Genomic DNA, 21,294 nt, shown 5'->3' on the forward strand with positions numbered 1-21,294 from the left:
ACTTAGATTGGGCAGGAGATTGTGATAATAGGAAATTTGTTTCTGGTTACTATTCTTATTGGGTTCGGAATTACATCTTAGCAGCTTGAAGCAACCTACAGTGGCACTTTCTTCTACATAGAGACTGAGTATAAGGCATCATGCTTTGCTTCATATAAATTAGTATGGTTGAGAAGGATCTTATGAGACATGCGTGTTGCTCAAAAGGGAGCAACAGTGTTGCTCCCTTTTGAGCAACAGTGTTGCTATGTGACAATCAAAGTTGCATGACAACCCTCCTGGGCACCTAGCAGTTTCCAATTTAGACACTAGATGGTGGCCAAATGGTTAGAAGATGGCTTATATAGACTTGGCACTCTACCAAGTACAATGCATGCTTGTGCGAGCTAAGTGACAACATTAGTGAATGCTGAGACAACAAACTGCAAGGACACACTTTTCTTAGTTCTGGGTCCCATTTGAGGGTCTAGAAGCTCTCAGATGGTCATGGGAGCGGTACAAAGCCCCTACGAGATTATTTTGTAGTGTAAAGTGACAACATTAGTGAATGCTGAGACAACAAACTGCAAGGACACACTTTTCTTAGTTGTGGGTCCCATTTGAGGGCCTAGAAGCTCTCAGATGGTCGTGGGAGCGGTACAAAGCCCCTACGAGATTATTTTGTAGTCTAATATGGTCCTAGCAGTCAGATGATATAATTAGTCATTTTGGACCAAGTTATGGGTTGGCCCGATGTGGCAAATCTACACCCATTCCAACCCTGGGTACTATATATAGACTAGTTTGGTAACCTTAGGTTATCATCGAGTTCATTGTGTTCAAGTACTCTTGTAAGCAAGACATACTCCATCTAAAGTCTGTCTAGATTGCCATTAAATCTCCCTACCTGGAGCATAAGGGTGGGTGTATGCCATCACTTTGAATCGAGTTTTATAAGCTCTAATATTGTTTACTCTCTGCTTCTTTTTACAATTTAGTGCTTTTTTTACTAGCCCTCTCATGTGCCTATGCTCATGCCATATTTAGTTGGTCCTTGCATTAGCTTGAGAAACAAAGACTAAGAGGGTGTTGCACCAAAAACTAATGATGGCAGTTGCCTTATCATCACTATCTAGAATGCCTTTATGATAAAAGTAAAACGTAAGTCATGGAGTGGATGATAATAACAACAAACAAGAGGTTTATTCTAAGTCTAAAAGAAAAGATCATGTGAAATCTTCTTAGCAAAACAATATTTAAACATTAGTAAGATTGTATCTATCCCTTTTACATGCCATTTTTCATTAGTGGCAATCATGATGTTGTCTCCCAAAATATTTAGAGATGAAACAAGCCTTCATACACAATCATGTGTCTTAAGGGTCCAATTTCTTAAATAAACACCATCACTATATTACTTAGAGATCTAAAAATATTACATCAAAATACTATGAGGTAGCTATAGCTAGAAACAAAATAGTAAACCACAACATCTATAACATCATTTAACATAATGTGGATCACCCTTGCCTTTTGAGCAATGTATCTCCCAACACTCTACAACTTGCAACACGTAGATTTGTGGCTAAAACATATTCCACAATTACCAAATTAACTCCCCAATCCACAAGGTTAGTCAAACTCTATAGTTCATCACAGCTTGGTTTTCTTGAATCACTTGCTCGTTATTCAGAACACACTCTAACTCTTATTATGAATCTACCATGATGTTACTCTCCACTCCATTGGATTCATCACATACCTCAAGGATGTACCACTATATATATTTTAATCACGAAGCTTAAAGATAGAATCTCTATAATCTATCTATTCTTTTTACGTCTTCTCTTGACCTATAGAGTTCCAAATCTAGCCACAAACCCCACGAGGACACCGATTTCCTCAACTTTCCCGAGTGCAACTACATAGATGTTCTGGTATAAGTATTGCCACATGTCTTTAGTTTGGGTCTATTGTCTGTTGAAAGCCTTCCAACCACATTGTTTAAGTTAAGAACTTACCTTAGCCTTGCCAGAACACATTGTTGGGACTTGCCTTAGAGCTGCAATTGTAACTTCCCGATGTGGGTGCACTAGCTCATCCGGCACGTCTTCACTCCATCATCACAACAAAATGCTCATTTACCAATGGGGTGAAGATAGAGCCCTCTATGCCTAGATGGAGACAAAAAGAGATAGCCTTTGTGATGGCTCTCTCTCACAAAAGGCAAGGAAAAAAGAAGAATCTAATGCAAGAGGAAAACCTATAAACAAACCTATCTAGCATGCATCCCCATCAAGCAAGAAAGATCCAATCGCATACATGTAAGTCAGCATAGGAATAGAAGAGCTCACAAGTATTCTATTGCAAGGAAATGGTTATGTATTGCCTAGTGTTGAAAATAACTTATATACAAGTGCCTAGTGTTGAAAATAGCTTATATACAAGTGACTAGTTTTTACACTAGGCTTTGACCAAACTTAAAAATGATCTAGCCTCTATTACTAGTCGTAAGCCAGTATGTGTACAAAGTCCTTAGAATTTCCCTATTAAGCTTAAGGTAAGGCCGCTTTATATGTTCCAAATTGTTATAAGTGCCCATTCAAGCAGGTGAGATGGTAAAGTGCTGGGTGGGTAAAACCATGTTAACCTATAGAGTGGTTTACATCCCCTCCTTCCTAATCCTTATGTCACCCAAGTTGGTGGTGAAGTTGCTATCGAGGTGAAAAGGTATGGATTGTCTATGATACACCATGAAGTTAGCATGAAAGGTTAAGTGGTATGGTTTGATTTATAGCTAAATGCAGGGCAGATTGATGATAACCTTGGGTAGCCTTAGAGCCCACGTGTGGTAAGTAGGCAACTTGTTGTGGTGGCATGAAGGTATAGGCAATATAGAAGTATTTCATGTGAGGCTTCCTTCTTTCGTTGTGGAAATGGTTGGGACCCTTCAAAATTAGGTAGTTGGTAGAAGTGTTCCGCACCCTGTGATTGGCATAATAAGCACGAGGACCACTGTGGAAATATTTGCAAGCGTGGATGGGGTGGTTTGGATCTCCTTGGCACAACATGATATTATACCCTGAGCTCACATTATGTGATGCCTAGAGGTTGGGCTTCTTTGTGGTGAATATGTCGGCCAAGGTGAGGCTATGTTGGTGTTGAATCAGAGTGAAGCAAAGCATTGAAGCTCTTTGGAGGTAGCTGCAAGGTTGAGAGTTCTCTAAGTGATGGGTAACACTAGGGCCATGGTCCCCCCATTCAGAGATAGCCCGCCATGGTCCCCCCATTTAGAGATAGACCTAGAGGGTAGACGAAGTTAGTTGCATGCACATGGTTTGTGTGTGCCATGAGATGCGAGATATGAAAACAAAAATGTGATGCCCATAGTGAAATATGCATAGGAATGTCATATCATATCAAAATTAAGCAACCTTGAATTCAAGGTAATTTATTAGGTTTTAGGGTTATGAATTTAGGAAGCATCCCTGAAAAATATTTGAATTATTACTATGTTTGAGAATAGTTCATTGTGTGAGGCCAAAGTTTTTTGAAACTATTCCAAAATTTAATTTTGTGGTAAATATAATGCACAATTTTTTTAAAGGATGCACGACCCACTTCTCTTTAATTGACGTGGAGAAAAGAAATGTTTAGAGACAAGGATTAAGCAACGGAAAAGGTAATATGAATATCATATAATTCTCTTGCTTGTCGTCGTGTAATTTGTTAATTGGAGAATCCTGTAAGAATTGTTTTGATGCAGAGAAATGAAGGATTAAGCAAAGGCTAAGGTAATTGAATAGGATATAATTCTCTTGCTTGTCATGTAATTTGTTAACTCAAGCATCTTGTAAGTAATGTTTTTTTAATTTTAAACACGAGGAATTACTTTTTTAGCTAGAGCATGAGAAAAAGTTTTACCCTCATTTCAAGAAGCCATGTTTTATCTTTACTTTGAGTGTTTAGGTTCTCAGAAAGGATAAAAGGAAACTAAATTTGAGATGATATTTATACATGTTTTTCTTGGAGGATGTGGTTGATGGTTATGTAAATCAAAGGGGAAGAATGAAGTAAATAGAAGAAAGCTTAGACCATGACATGATGGTGTGTGCTTGGACCACGAACCAATGTGGCTCATGTCTTCAAAGAGTAAATGGTGAAGATGTCACATCACATGAATGATAGTGGATTGAAAACCAACAAAATGCATTGTGGGGAAATAATGGACCTAGTTGAAATTATGAATTTATAAGGCATTGTGGAGAAGTGATGAACCGAGTGAGAAGCTGAATTCATAAGGCATTAGTAAAGGCAAAATTTCTAGAAACAATCTAATAAAAAAAGTATACAGCATCTAAGGCATTCTTAGTAATAACCCTGTCACAACAAAAGTCAAAGGCTAACAAGGGTCAATGGTTTGCATCATCAACTCTTTGATTTTGGAACAAAACACTTACTACCTAAAAATAACATGTTGTAGAAGGTTGAGAGCAAGAAAGCAATGGTTAGAGGGACACTTATGGTGCTCTAAAACTCCATGAGAAGGTTGAGAGAAAGTAGTAAATGGTTAGAAGGCAATCCTACATATATAAAGTTCCATGAGAAGCCATCAATTTCAATTAATTTATGAAATGTAGAGGTTCTAATGGTAGTGCCAAGAATGCTATGGGTAAAGTATGGACATGTATATAAGTCAGTTGCTTTACACTCTAATGGACTTTACATGCTTATCAACTTCTTAACTTTATGTTCTCTTCTTCTCCATTTTCCTCTTGTAACTAGTTCTTCTTGTTGGAAATTATATGATGGACATTGTGTTGTTGAGGAGAATAACCTTTTGGGTTATTATTTTTGTTATGATTCATGTGTTCAAAGGTTATTAGTAAAGGGCCATTGTAAAAGGGTAGAAGAAGTGTGTAGAAACATAAAAAGTTATGGATGGATGTGGATAACTCCACTTGTGTGGCATATGAGGTGGCACCATTGAGTGGTGCATATGAACTCACTAGAGCTATAAAAATATAGATGTAATTGGCACTAAGATTAACCTCATGAGAGCTTAAATCTAGATGTACTTGGCACTTAGATTAATTTCATGAGAGCTTGATTATTGTGTGATTTAGTTGCTTCATTTTTCTTAGTCTCTTATGTCTCTTAATATCTAATTCATAGCCTTTATCCTAAAGTTAGTCATTTTCTATGAAACACCCTAGCCATGTGAAGATTTTGCAATCATTGCTACTTTCCATTGTGAAAGGCTCTCTTGAAATTTCTTGTTCCATGGTACTTGTTAGTATTCTAGGTCTTGTATGAGATATTGGTTAGTGGTTTTGCATATGGGTATCGTGTGATCTATTTGAGATTAGATTTATGTAGGTGTAGTAGCTTTCACATGATTCTGTTTAGTAATCATTTTGTTGAAACCTCTTGCTAGAGTGGAGTGAAATTTGATATGAGAGGGGAAAGAAATGGTGAGAAATAGACGAGCATGAGAGAGGAAAATAAAATAGCTCAAGGGAATGGAACTAGGATAGTGAGAAATAGATAAGCATGAGAGAGGAAGAAAAAATAGCTTCAAAGGATGTGTTTAGATTAAAGTGTGGGATTGTGAGAGAGTTGTGTATGTGTCCCATTGGGAGTCATCTTCCATTATGTAGCTTGGAGTTTGGGGATATACTATGCATCTAATTTTCAAAGAGGAGAGAAGAGAGAGTAGAATAGGCTAATTGTTTTTCTATAAAAACAATTCAAAATCGCTATCTCACCTTGCATCTTGCCCTTGACATGCCTCTCCTCTTACCTCACCTAATGCCTCTCCTTGTACCTTTCCTCTCATGATTGGCCTAATTGTTTTTCTATAAAAACGACTCAAAATGGCTATCTCACCTCACACCTTGCCTCTGACTCACCTCATGCATCTCCTCTTACCTCACCTAATACCTCTCCTTGTACCTCACCTCATGCCTTTGCCTCTTATGTGATTGGCCTCTTATCTCGCCCTATGTCTCCCATTGAGACTTCTCGGATGCCTCGCTTTTCACCTTTCCTCATTGCCCATCTCACATCTCACCTAGTGTCTTGCACTGCCCACTTAAGCTACTATAATGAAGAGTCTAGTTAAGCTTGTGGTGTTTATGATAATTGAAAGGAAAGTGAAAACTCATGTAAAAAGACTTCAAGGATGGTAGCCCTTCTCATGTAAAAATACTTCAAGACCAGGTGGATGGAGGGGAAGGGTGTAGGAGTAAATATGTGGATGGAGAGGAAGGGTATAGGAGGAGCAATAGGAGTAAGTAGATTATGTAGATGGAGTGGAATGGTATAGGAGGAGTAGTAGGAGTAAGTAGACTAGGTAGATGGAGTGGAAGGGTGTAGGAGGAGTAGGAGTAGGAGTAGGAGTAAGTAGACTCATGGTGTTGTCTCACCAATCCCTTTAGCCAAGTGCTAGCTCTTCTAGCTAATATCTAGAAGAGGTAGGAATGGGTGGACCCATCACCCTCCTTTAGGCCTTATTGAGTCCACCATAATATCATGTGCATAGGCATATCAAACCTTGAGAAAGTCATTTATGCACCGACGATAATTAGGTCATCACACTTAGCTAGTAAGAATATTAAAAGAATAGCTAAAAATGAATGAATGACTTACACCTTAAGGACTTTAATTATGTAAAAGTGGTTGGTGGTGTATGTATTTGTATGTTTCCATACACATGATATCTTAGCCTAGCGTAAAAGACTCATTATCCACAAACATATACTTTAGTATATGTTTGTATTATGAAAAACAAGGTCACAAATATGTTTTAATTTTCTTCCACATTGAGGGTGGGTAATTAGTGAAACACCCTTTCTAGAGAGTAAAAGACTAAAAATATTAGTATATAAGGTCACCTTCATACCATTAAGCAATATGCTCCAATATGCTGATTTACACTTAACATTAGAAAGAAGTAAGCAAAAATCAAAATCTTTACGCTTTACATTGGAAAGATGCAAGTAGAAACCAAAATCTTCTTTTTCCACTATATACATTCATTTTTCACTCATTAATAATAACGAATAGAGCTATACTAATATTGTAAGTGTGAAAAAATTAATGGTATAATTTTAATATTGTAAAAAATTATATTGTAAGTGTGCAAAAATTAATGTTAATGTTGTAAAGAATTTATGCTTAACCATTTCACATCAAAGGATGATGCATATGTGATGTGGCATAAATTAATATAGTTTGCTATACATTGGCTACTCAATAATTTAAGAATGATCTTCGTCCTACCCCCACCACTATACATCTCGCATTAGAAAGCTTGATTTATGAATATGCTATATTCATATTGATTTGGAGATATACAAGGTGTCATTTCTTTGTAATATTACTAGGCAGGCAACGAAAATGAAAAATTTGACACTACGAAAAGATATACATAGTGAAGACCTTCTCTCATGTCATAATACACTTACTTTACTATTCACAATAATGCCATAGTAAAGGTATGGATTGGCTCTTCAAGAAAAGACTTCATAAACCATAAACCAAAAAGGATTCTTTTTTTGTGTTAGAAATATAATTTCATCATGGCTTACTTAATACTATTGTGATATCTGTTGGTAGATGCTCCTTGAGGAGAAACCAAGACAACATTACAATCTACTTAAAAGCATACCTCCATCATATACATCTACCATGAGATAGAAGGTTATGTCATTCACGTAATGATACAGAACCAAACATGTCTTGGAATATAAGATGGACTTTGCATCTATTAAAAACTCAACCACCATGGATGCAAAGTCTTTCTTATACTTCTCCCACTTTCATACATAATGTATTTAAGAGATGGCATCTAACATTCTTTAAGAGATGGCATCTAACATTCTTTAAGAGATGCAAAGTCTTTCTTATACTTCTCCCACTTTCATACATAATGTATTTAAGAGATGGCATCTAACATTCTTTGATTTAAATTGTGAATTATTAGTTTGTATACATTCTTGTAATGATGCAAATGGCACATGACTTATTTGGGTCCTTCATAAAAGGCATAAATTCATAATATTTTAGTTTGTCCAAAAGTTTTGCTCATGCATGCTAGCAACTTTAGAAAAAAATGCTAACTGGTTCTTTTCGACTGTTTGAGATACCTTACATGTATGTTTCACTTTATATGGTCACAAGTGAGGCACAATTCTTTAAAAAAGCCATCTTTAAGAGTAAATAAAGTTTATAAAAAATTAAGGAGAGGTATCTAGGAAGCTAAGTGTCCTTTTTTATATAATTCAATGCTACCACGATAAAATAGACACATAAGGGAAAATGCTAACTTGGATAGAAAAGTTATGAAGGATTCCTTGAATGTGGAGATCAAGAAGGACAAGAGTAGTTGTTAAGCCAAAATGTGCACATTTTGTTAAGGGAAAGAAGCTTGAATCTAACTTCTTCCTCACACAATATAATTAGCATAACGTATAGAAGAGGCATGAAGTTTTCTCCATAACATAACATTATAAGGGACAATTCAACAGTCATTGATGAGTTGATTTTCTATGTATTTAACAATTGTAGTGTGATTGTTATCATCCATTAGCCTACTTCTCAAGATGGTTGCAAGCGACAGCACTAAGAGAGCCACTTTAATAGTTTTGGGTCCCCAAATTATACAAAATTCAACTTTCTGCCAATAATCATATCCAAATTTTTGTGCTCATATCAATACATTTTTGCTTAGTGTGATGCCCTCCCTTGATATGTTTGACTTTATACTAACACAACAACAAAATTGTGGTTTTAGAAGTGAATCCCAAAACTTGTAGATGGTAAAATGGTGATGTGTCAAAGAAGCAACCATAGATAGGGGCAAAGCAATCTTTGGGAGCAATGAAATTGTTACATAACTTAGATGCACCCACACATGATGAAATTGTTACATAACTTAGCTGCACCCACACATGATGATTACAAAACTTATGTTTTCTATGAATCAAATATGTTCTTCTATTGATACGTTTGTTCATGTACCATGATGGACTTGAGGAGATGAGTAATAAGGCTAAAAAGAAGCCTATGTGCTTTTAACATAGAATCGGAGATCAAATCACTGACGCTTGTGCACCCTAAGTGTCAAGATGGGCATCTCTTAGAAAAGAGTAATAGATTGTGGTGAGGAGGAAAAGTATTTTGCATCGAAAATCCCCACCCATCTCCCCTATAGTAACTCTCCCTTACGTCTAGGGCTGAAAAAGCAAATAATAATATCATTCCTTTGGGTGGGTTATAGCACTCACTCCAACTTGAAAAGGTATGTAATACCATCCCTAGACGTGAGTGGTAGAGCTCAGACGTCTTCGTTTTGGTGTCCGGACGCTATGGTGTCCAAATGTGGCTCCCCATACAAAAATTTAACTCATCGTGGGCTCACGAAAGGGTCTATTTTCGTTTGTTGGGCGGCCGTTTTCTAGTAGTAGAAAGTGGATAGGGCAGAAATCGCCCACTACCTTTAAGATAATGAAAGGCGTCCAAGAAGAAAAAGAAGGGACCGCCGACCTCTCAAATTTCCAAAAAAAAAAGAAAAGAAAAGGTGTATAATATATATACGAAATATAATAATGTACCGACACCAACCTTGCCGACACTGTTGAGAAAGGGAGCCGCCCACGAGTGCATCTTTCGATTTTGTGCCTTTTCATCCTCCAAAGCAAGTACGTGTGCATACAATATCCATGCGTGTGCAGCATACGTGTGCGTTTGGAGATGCTCCAAAGCTAAATCCAGATGGCTCATGGCCCATGGCCCATGAGTGGCGTACCTAAAGTACATACCTACTACACAGTGTGTCATACAACATATTACACACTTTAGTAGGTGGTGGAGTGTGTCATACAACATATTACACACTCTAGTAGGTGGTGGTACCTGACATCACACAAGATTGGGGTTTCTAGTGGTTGCTACCTCAATGCCTTCTCCTTGGCTTGCTCGGGAGATTGATTTTCTTGAATGGAGAGAGAGAGAGAGAGAGAGAGAGAGAGAGAGAGAGAGATTGAAAATATATTATCATCCTGGGCGGTGGGAGGCCAAAAAAATGGCCCATGGGACCTTTGGCGGCACCCAAAGTTGTATACAAGTAATCTCCATAGAGAGAGAGAGAGAGAGAGAGAGAGAGAGAGAGAGAGATTGAAAATATATTATCATCCTAGGCGATGGGAGGCCAAAAAAATGGCCCATGGGACCTTTGGCGGCACCCAAAGTTGTATACAAGTAATCTCCATCCACAAAGGGAGGGAAACAATGTGAAACAAGTCTGAGATATCTCCATCCACAGTACAAGCTCCCATGGAGGATGGTGCAAATAGATTGATGGGTGGGTTATGGTGGGGTGTAGAGTTGGACTGGTTGGAGTGGTGTTGGGTAGGTAACTTTAGAAGGTTGGGGTTGAGTTTGGGGGTTGAGTTTGGCTCCTGGGTATTTTCTTTGTTGCCCAAACTGTCAAAAGAATGAGCCTAATCGCTTGTGGGGCTTCTTCTCTAGAAGACCGACGCTTGCCCCTAGTTTCCTTCAGAGGATTCTTCAAGGTCATGCTCTTCATCTTCAAGCTTGTGGCCATAGGCCTCTTGTGCCTCGTCGATGGAGATGTTATGCACGTAATCTTCATGGATGGGGAAGTTGAGGCCAAGGGTGCCGTGAGGTCAAGGAAGTGATCTTCTATTGGAAAAGCATTTGCTCAATGCTCCACCCTTGTGTTATTTCTACAGGTGATAGGTGTGCTCTATTTTGTAAGATCGTTGTGAGGTTGTTGGCCTCTATAACACCACCACCAACAGACACACAAGAAGAAAACGTATAGGGATTAGAACTGGGGACACTGAAATCCTAGCTCCAAGGGCACCAATCAACCCTGCTCCTGTCCTCAGACCCTTAGCCAACACCTTCGGACACCTATACACACCAAACGGTACCAATTGACTCCTCCAGTTGTCCTCCCAAGTTAGCTTTAACCTCCAATACCTCTGATCTTTCACCTATATGGCCCATCTAACCACCTTTGATATCCAGTTGAACAGAATCCTTCCCAGTCACGTCGCCGACACACAACTGACTGTAAATCAATTTAGAATGCTGACACCGAGAGTCCTTCAGGATCTTCTATAATCCTCCAACATCAGCTAAGCTTATATTCACAACCCTAGTAGCTTATTAAACACCTTGCTAACCTTCTACTGACTCTCTGTTGACACGTGTCCGACTAAACCTGACTGAAAGTGATTTAGCTATCTGAAACAGCTAACTCAGCTGCCTTAACTGAATCGGAAGCTTTCACTTATGTGTCCTCTGACACTAAGCATGAGTCTCTTGTGGAGTGGCTATTGATAATGAGGCTTTCGAGCATGCGGTTGTCTCCTTTGGTGAGGTTTGTCGATGAAGATGCTCTTGGGCTTTTCCTTTGAGTTCCTTGTTGTTAGAGATAGATGCTCTTGGGCTTTTCCTTTGAGTTCCTTGTTGTTAGAGATAGATGGTTGTGCAGGGGAAACTTCTTTAGGATTAGTTGTCGATTACGAGGTTTTGCATCGAACTTTGTTGGTGAGGATGGGGTTGAAGGAGTAGATACTTTATCAGAGAGTCGGTCGTTGACGTAGAATGATCCATGAGTGTCGGTTGACCTAACAAATCCCATAACTCGAGGGTCATGAGATTGTGTTCTCGTGTTGGATAAAGCTGTGTTTGAGCTGTGCTGATTTTATTGGAAAGTTTCAATCCAACCAGAATCCGGATCTTTTCAGTAAGATATGTTGGAAGTTCCAGCTCCTCCAAGGTCTCTTCCTCTCGTAATTGCACAATGCCTGCAGAAGTGTTCAACTTGATTGTGTGCATGGATTCATCAATTGAATACAACGAGTCACGTATCCAAGTTCCACCAAGGACGACATCATACTCAAAGGAATCTAGGGTAACATGGAATGTAAATTCCACATCTCCACCGATTATTTGAGTAACATAGCTAAAGTAACCGAGAACTTCAATGTTTTGTCCATTGGCTCCTCTTGCAAGACCATTGTCTGTAGGGATGAGTTTAGGCTGTCCCAATGACACCCAAGTGTCTATTGTCATGATGTTATGACTAGCTCGAGGGCTAATCAATGCGTGTTTGTACTTAACATGGGAAATCCAGCCATATCATGATAGAATATTCAAGAGGAACCATGGATGTTTTATTTTTTGTTTCAGCTTCAGATCCCATTTCTGTTTCATATTCCCATTCACTTTCATCTTTTTGGATCTCGGCTTTTTCAAGAGTACCCAATGTGTACAATGGCACACTTGGTCCTCTGACAATTCTAAATGAGGTATGTTTGAAAACTTGTGAATCCTCACAGCCCGGTTCTATGGAGCTCTTTATGTCTTGGTATAACTCATGTTGAGCCCTCAAAGGTGCAAGTGCTGATGCTATCCTGGCTTCACCACATGAGAGAAGAGCATTCCTCGAAATGAGGTTTTGAGAGATTGCTTTAATTTCAATAGGGATTCATCGAATTCCTCACATGCTTTTTCAACCGCATAATTCATGCAATCTGTCTCTAATGATTCTTCTGTAGAGAGTATGGCTTCGTCTTGAAAGGGGAAGCGGGTACTCATTTGGGTTTTGTATTTTTGTTTCTTTTTTAGGATTAGCATTATTAGGTTCAATTACAACCGGTGATCTTGTAAGACACTCAACCATGCTAAGCATGCTCTCCTGAGCTTGCTTTTTGCGTTTCACATGTGTCATGTGATCATGATTTTCAATTTGGAGTGGTTAGGTGGGGTCTAGTTTCGTGATTATTCTATTAAGTGCACTGAGTGACGAATTAGAACTTACTTCATCCTCACTAAGTGACATATTAGAACATGTTTAATCTTCTGACTTTCTTTGGATCGTCAAGTTTTCATTATGTTTGCCCATACGACAAGATCGAAATTTCTTTTAGGCTTTTATATACCGTGTCGCACATATGGGTTTTGTGGTTTGTGTGGTGGCCTTTGAGGTGGATGCTTCTACATCATGTGTAGCTTTTGGCTCTTTTGAGTTTATGTCCCCTTTTGGGTTTATGTCCTTCACAAGCTCCTTTTCCCTATCCTTTAATTCAACTTTGGTTTCGATAGTTTATTGTCTCTTGTTTTTCTTGGGTTTAGAAGGTTTTGTTTTCTCTTTTGGTTTCTGCTTTAAGTCATTTTTTTCTACCCATTTCGAAGTGTTATCTTTTGTATATTTTTTTAACTATCTCTCGTGCCTTGGCTTGTAAGCGTGTAAGCACATTCAAGGGTACCATCATGGACAATTGCCCGCTTTGTACACTTAAGATGTTAAGAGTTGTATTTTGTGAGACAAGTTGCATTGAAGTAGCTCGTCTTGGGTAATCTTAGAACATGTGATCAATGCCACACATCGTTCACACATGGGTAGCAAAGTGTCAATGACTATGGGCATGGAAGTATTCAAACTATGCAGTTTGCCACTTTGTGAGGTCCACGACAATAGAAACACTAAAGTGTTTGATTAACTACTTCCTAAGCAGTTTCTACCCTTTCAACTGTTTATGTTTGGTGCACAGGAGATGGAGGTTTTGAGTCAATTGTTGATGAATTGGGACACTGTGTAGTATTATGACCAAAGGATTTACAATATATGCAATATAGAAAGACAAGTGCCTCGATTTTCAGGTCGGATTTTGAGGCTGCTGGTCGGAGACCAAAACAATCAATTTTGACTTCGGATGGCCGACCAAATTTGAAGAGCTCGATGTTGGCTTTCCGATAAGCACTAGAGTGCCTTCATCGAATTCACAGGTTAGGAGATGCAAGCGTCCAAACAGGGGTGTTTTTTTTGGCTGACGGACCTTTCACGTGAATTAGCAGGGTGCAGTTCACGACATGAAGCGAACTTCACAGATTTTACCAAAACAAAAAATTTGGGGACTGTTTCATGCCGTATGATATTTAGTGTTTCATGACGTGAAAACATTAGAGTTTCACGCTGTGAACCGGACTTCACGTTAAAATTAAATTTGTTTTTATTTTTACTATTGTTTCACATCGTGAGATGCCTAGTGCTTCACGCAGTGAAATGCTTAGTGTTTTACACTATGAACCGGACTTCACGAAAAAATTAAATTTGATTTTTTTTCACCAAGGACTGTTTCACGGCATGAAACACCTGGTTCACGCTATGAACTACTTAGGACGTGAATCGATTTTTGATTTTATTATTATCATTATTATTATTATTTTGGGTGTGAACCTTTAGGTCGTGATACCTTAAGGCGTGAGAGTGCAGAAAATGGTTCACACGTGAACCTTTTTTTTTATAAGTCTAGTGGGAAATACGAATTTCCTTGTTTGGGGGGGATATTTTTTGAATTTAAAATTAAGGAGATATGGGCATTTTCCAAAAAGGTAAGTAAGAATAAAAAAGTCAACCTTTTTATGACACCCCCTTGCACTCTTCATAAATGACTCCCAAAATGGACAATTTGATAACTCTTGGGCATCTTCTCATTAGCCTTAATGAGTTATGTAAAAATGTGATTAAGAACTAATCAAATATTAATCCTTTCACTAATCTTTTCCTCTTTTACACTAATCAAGGGCTCTAATTAACCACTAATCTCTAATCAATTCACACCATGGAGCACATCATTGGATAGAGCAAGGGAATGTTAAACTATGTGCATCAACAAATGTGTAAATTAATCGAAAATAAGAGATTAATTAGACTCTTAATTTTGGTCTATTCTTTTAAAGCAAAATTAAGCAAAGAGAGTCAAATTTCTCCAATTGATGAAGAAATTGATGTAATTAGGTGTTTTGAAGCATGTAGATGCTCTCAAAATACTAAAAACACTAATTTTGACTACTCACATGATCAATTTAGACCCCAAATAACACATGTTCTAAATTTTTTACCTTTTGTGAACAAGATTAATCACCCTTAATGACAAAAACCAGTCCATTAAGAGAAATTAGTCGAATTTAAGGGTTTTTTTAATGATTTTGAGAAATTTGTTGAAGGATTAAGCTACTCCTAATGCTTGCTAACACTTTAATGCAAACAATCTCAACAAAAACACACACAAATTAAGCTAAAATTAATGATTTTTGTTCTATGTTTAACACTAAAGAGAGCTAACATTCACTAAAAAATGCATTTTATTGCATTGTTTGATGCAATGGATGTAAACTAAAACTAATACAAACTATATGCAAGCCCTAAGAACATTAAAAACTACATTAACAACAACAAAAACAACAAATGAACCTAAAAATTAATTAAAAAGCATTCTTTACAAAAACAAAAAAGAGAGCTATTCTACACCAAATCACACACAAATCCTCATCTTTTTCATGGGAGAAACCATTAATCAAGATAATGGGCAATGGGTAATGCGTACATTAGAGAAAAAATGATGGAAAAAGCTAAGGGATGGCTCCCCGATAGCGGTGCCAAAAATGTTATGGCTCACCCTAACCCCCCTTGAAACACATCCAACAAGAGATTACTTGGTGAACCGCGACTGTCGTGAGGATCTTTCCAATGGCCGAGCTCGCAACCCTTGAGGTCTCCAAGCTCTAAAACTCCTTGAGAAGCAATTCCATCGCGCCTCCCTTAAGCGTTGTCACACTGCCGCGTTGCACTATGGATACTCCTCCCTCCTCTCACCTCACTTCACTCACACACACTCACTAGCATGTATTAGGGAGAGAGATTAGCAAGAGGATTAGCAAGAGCAAGACTCAATTGCACAATGGGAGAGTATGCTGTATTATGAGAGATACTCACTTATATACATGGCCATAAGTGTTCACACTCATTTAAACTATGGCCATAAGTGTTCACACTCATTTAAACTATGGCCGGTCGGGAACTTTAGACTCATAAGAGGCCTAATGCTATTATTAGACTACTCTCATAATATATCCATGAAGTACATCACTTAGGACTTCATCCTAACTTGCTACCACATGCTCTTGAAGCGGGAATCGCCATAAATACTTTGTCACACCGTTATGGGCGCCAGTCCAAGTTGTAGCTTTGGACACCATTGGTTTATATCTTGAATGTATGACCTTTGGTGTATCTACCTTGACTCCTTGATGTAAGATAATTGTGGTAGCTCTTGTTAACTCTAGGAATGGGTTAACAATCTAACATCATTTTGATCCCTAATCTAGACATTGGGAATTGTTGTGACTTTAACAGCTTTATTTAACACAGCACACAATGCCATGTTTATGTCAGAACTCTCAAAGTAGTGACTGAGTTTGTTTACTAGCACTTTGGGAATTGTTTTGGGTCTCTTTTCTATACTAGTAGATTTTCATTAACTTTAGACTCTCATCTTAAAATTCTAGTGGCAATTGTTCCTCCATTATTTCCCTAAGTCTTCTATCTATCTAGTCTTTTAATTCTTTCCCTAAGTCTTTCATCCATGTAGTCTTTCAATTCTTTTTATAAACTCAGGCTTCTTAATGGGTATTTATACTTGGGAAGATAAGAAGGCAAAGAGACCCCAACAATGTTTGGTGGTTGGTTAAGACTCTCTCACTTGGGTAATTATCTCGGCCTAAGATGGTGTAGGGAATTTGAATTGGCCCATTTGTGAGAGTAGTACTTTCAGCCTAAGATGGTGTAGTGAATTTGAACTAGCCCATTTGACAGTGGTACTCTCAAGTCATCACTTAGGACCTTAGAATAATTTGTGTCAAGACCCATGCATGGTGGATGTAATCCTAGTTTAAGCCTTGCAATAGCTTTAGGTTGTTCTTCCTTGACCATGGAGAGCCTTTTGTTTGGTCAAGGAAGAACAACTTTAGGCTATTCTTTCTTTTCCATGGAGAGAGCATGTTCGTTTTTAAGCCTTTTGTTCAATCTTGTGGAAGTGGTGTCTATGATAGAATGGATTCCTACACTTGTAATTGTAAGAGACTCACCTTCTTTCCATGCTTTGGTAGTAGGCTCTCACTAATTCCTAAGCAACTTTGAGTCTTCTTCTCTCCTAAAAAGGGTTAGGATACTCAACAAACTTATAGATTATTAGGATTGGTATGGGATTCCTTTTCAGTGGGCTGGCTTAAGAACCATCTTCTATGTTTTCCTCCTTGAAGGATGATGAATTGAGAACCATCTCCCGTATTTTCCTCCTTGAAGGATGATGATAAAGCATTTGTAGTGTGTCCTTGAAGAATGATGATAACTTTTTCCTCCCCTTTCTTAATATTCTTGGATCCATGTTTGCATGTTTAGGGGGTTACTCTCATGTGCTTTGGTACTTTTGATAGGACACATGCCTCTCTTGAGAACTCTTAGAGTTCTTAAGGTTAAAGCCTCTTCAATAGGGTTATTGGTGGTTGCCCTCATTTCATTTGCATTTGTATGACTGCATTTAAAGGGACAGACTAAACATATTAATCTCTCACACTTAATAAATGTATTCATCTCTCACACTCAATAAATTGAGCTTGCCACCATCAGCTTTGGTCTTATGCTTAGTTGAATGCTTAGTTGAATAAAGATGCTCTCAATCCTTATAAATATATAGGAAAATAGACTTTACAAGACAAAGAAATTGATGCAAGAGAGATGGATAATAATACTAAATAAAACCAAAGTAATAAACCCACTTGTGCACTTTGGCAAGGAGCTTTGATGGTAAAAACCCAAGTTATAAATTGATGGGCCAAAACCCGAGTTACAAATTGATGGTTTCTACCCACCCATGTGCTATGGCAAGGAGCTTTGATGCAAATCTAGGTAGACTTTGGACAGAGGATGTCATGCACATACAAGGGCACATAACACAATGAAGGTAGATCTACACTCAATCAATGATCTCCATATGCTATGTAAATTACCAAACTTGTCATATATATCCAAGGTTATTTATATTGTAGGCTAGCCTATGTTAATCACACTATCAATGATCTTGATATGATATATAAACTACCAAACTTTTCATATATATCCAAGGTTATTTATATTGTAGGTAAGCCTATGTCAGCCGCACTATGATTGGTGGTTCATATGGACTAAACCAAGACCACATCAGCTACATGGGACTAGAACACAAACCTAAAATCTTAAATTAACTTTGAGACTCGTCCGAGGTCATTTGGGTGCTTGTTCGACCTTGTAACCCAAACAAAAAAGGTGTATAGGGAAGATCTCCTTCTACCTAATAGTGTGACTCAGCATGGTGGTCATAGCGCAAGCACAACTTCCTATCTCAAAGCCACAATAGTTATCAAATACAAGTGGTCAATAAGTGCACACGATGGACATGTCTAGTGTGCGCCAATCATGGGTTGTGTGTGTAGTATGGGTGATGCCGTTCAACTTGTGATTTTTAATGCATTTTAGGATGCTCTGTTAGGGTCATGCTTGTGGATGTAGCTTCCATAGAGACATGTACACAATTGTTTTTGTTCACATCTATATTTCTTGAATAGATAAAAGATAATGTATGTCATCTCATAAAACCGTTACCCCATAGTGGTGTTTTATGTGTGCAGTCACACGACATGACAACATCATGGATTTAAAAGTAACTGGATCTCAAAAGTAACTGGATCTCAAAAGTAGGTGGAGCTCAGGAGTGAGGTATTGCACCCAACGAGTGACCATGATTACTGCATTGATGGGCGCACTTGAAAACATCATGGATTTAAAAGTAACTGGATCTCAAAAGTAGGTGGATCTCAAAAGTAACTGGATCTCAAAAGTAGGTGGAGCTCACGAGTGAGGTATTGCACCCAACGAGTGACCATGATTACTGCATTGATGGGCGCACTTGAAAACATGTGGCATTAGCTACCATTTAATTTTCATATCTTGGTTGCTACACATGCATGTGTAGCCATGCATTGACTTGGGATTTGAGTGCTTTTACCTCTTGTGCATGCCTACGGGCATCCAAGAGGATTTGAGTGAGAAAGGATGTGTATTTTGGGAATAGTTTGTAGCATCCACAACAGTAGTTGGCATGTTTGGGTGGACATTGTGGCTTTGAAGTTGCCATTGCTCTTCACGTATTGATAAATCTATAACACCACCAACTTTTGTGTAGGTGCACATGGATGTTAGTTTCTGTTATTGCACGTTTCAGTCTGACTTATGCTGGTTTTGATTTTTTGGGCCAAGGAAATGGCCCTCTTGAGTCTAATTTATGGTTGTTTTGACCACATTTGTTCAAATATCACTATACAACCGCATGTTGTGTCTTTGAACATTCCATCTATCTCACTTAGTTAGTATAGTTTTTAGACCAACTTAAAACTACTTGACATTGGCTTGAAACTTCATCGTAGAGTGATTGAGACTAAATTAGGCCGACTATTCTTATCACCAAATGATAAGAAAGTGTCTGGGTGTTTAACAACTAGAGTGTTGTTGGCTTGGTCTATAGAGATGCAAGCCCTCGTGCATGGTCCGTAGAGATGCATGCCCTTGTGCGTGGGTTCTAACATGCCAATGTGAGAGGATATTTGGTTGAAAATATGTATGGGTTGGGTTTTGACCCCACCATTTATGAAAAGAGAAAGAGCGAAAAGCCTTTTTCCCTTTTAACAAGATTTGTAGTAATCCCATGCTCAAAGTCAGGGGGTTCATAGAAATCCCAAGCTTGGAATCATTAGATTTTGAGTACGTAAAACCCTACTATGAAGGATTCTTGTTTGTTGTTTACCATGTTTAAGTTTGAGTACGTAGTTACTCTAGTTATGTGGAATATGGGTCAATAAATTGGGGGAATATATGACATGGTATGCCATCTGGGGAGTTATTAGCCGATTTTCCTCATTTTTGCCTTGTTGCATTGTAAAATTTGAAATCCAAGTGGTTGGGGTTACAAGGAGCTCAAGATTTATCTATTAATTCTATGTGCATACATTGTAGCGAGTGTTGCAGAATTATAGGGTGATTTTGAATTTCCTCAATAGTGAAGACATGCTATAAAACAAGTTGTTCCTTGTAATTTATTTGTTGATGTTTGCATCACTCTTAGGTTTTAAGGATATGGAATCATTTAATTGAAAGTAGGAAGATTCAAATTTTGTGTCATGGTAGTTAGTGTGATTATTTGATGGTATGGGACATCAAATGCTCTATGCAAACTGCTGTGGTATGGAAGACCAAGAAATGGACTTTCCTAGATTTTGATTTTTTGGTGCATAGTCACTACATAGATTATGTTTGCACAATCTATGCTATTTGATTGACCATTGGTGTGATTATCTACTATGTTAAGTAGGATGCTGATCTGAAGTGATCAGATGGGTCTCTTGACATGGATATTACATTTTAAAGGTTGAACATGATGGTTCAAAGAAAACTCCAAGTTTGGAGCTGATATGGAGAGATTAGAGGCAAACCACACAATAGATTTGGTGATAATTCAGATTGATTACACCATGCAAATCTTGATCTTGATGCTAGCATGGAGTGCTCAACAATTATCTTAATCATTTGTCTTACTTAGGAATGATATTGTTGTATGTGTGCACACTTTCCAGTAATCATTACCTCCCTCATTTTAGAAAGGTGTGATGAGGAGAGATTAGTCAAGGTTTCTATGAGAAGAAGAGTGAGTGTTGTTCCCGATGTGATCATGTGAATCTCTTGAGTTATGTACTGAGTGCTCGGGGGTGGACCCTTTATGCCCTTCAAGCTTGTCCAAGATGTCATCAATGCGCGGAATCGGAAACCAATTCTTGATGGTTATCTTATTGAGGGCATGGTAATCAACACACATCCTGTAAGTACCATCCTTCTTTTGAACAAGAAGTACCGGCGAGCAATATGGCGAGGAACTAGGCCGAATCAAACCCTTTTCCAAAAGTTCATTCACCCGTGCCATAATCTCTTCTTGTTGACTAGCACTCAAATGGGGGTGATAAAACTTATTGGGGAAAAAAGAGATAATATATTGTCACATGCCTTAGGTGCTTGATATCCTAGATAAAGCCCTAACCTTGTCAATTTGTATGGCCAAGTTGCCAAGAGTGTTCAATGTGTATTTTGGGTAGGCATGGAAGTGTTTTCATGCTATGCTCAGGCATGGCAGTTGGCCATGAGGTGGATCCACAAAATATTTGGGCAAGTTCTTGAAGGACTTTGCTATTTTTATTCACATTGGAAGTTGAGTCTATGACTACTATCATAGCCTAGGAGGACTCATCGCTAGATACTAAACTGTAGAGTTTAGAGATTGATATAGTTGGCTGATCAGATGTCATTGGATCAACAAGGATTGGGTGTTGGAAACGCCTCTGACTTTGTGCCAT

This window comes from Cibotium barometz, chromosome 52, assembly GCF_041138505.1.
Source record: "Cibotium barometz isolate CiBa-2024 chromosome 52, ASM4113850v1, whole genome shotgun sequence".
Taxonomy (NCBI): domain Eukaryota; kingdom Viridiplantae; phylum Streptophyta; class Polypodiopsida; order Cyatheales; family Cibotiaceae; genus Cibotium; species Cibotium barometz.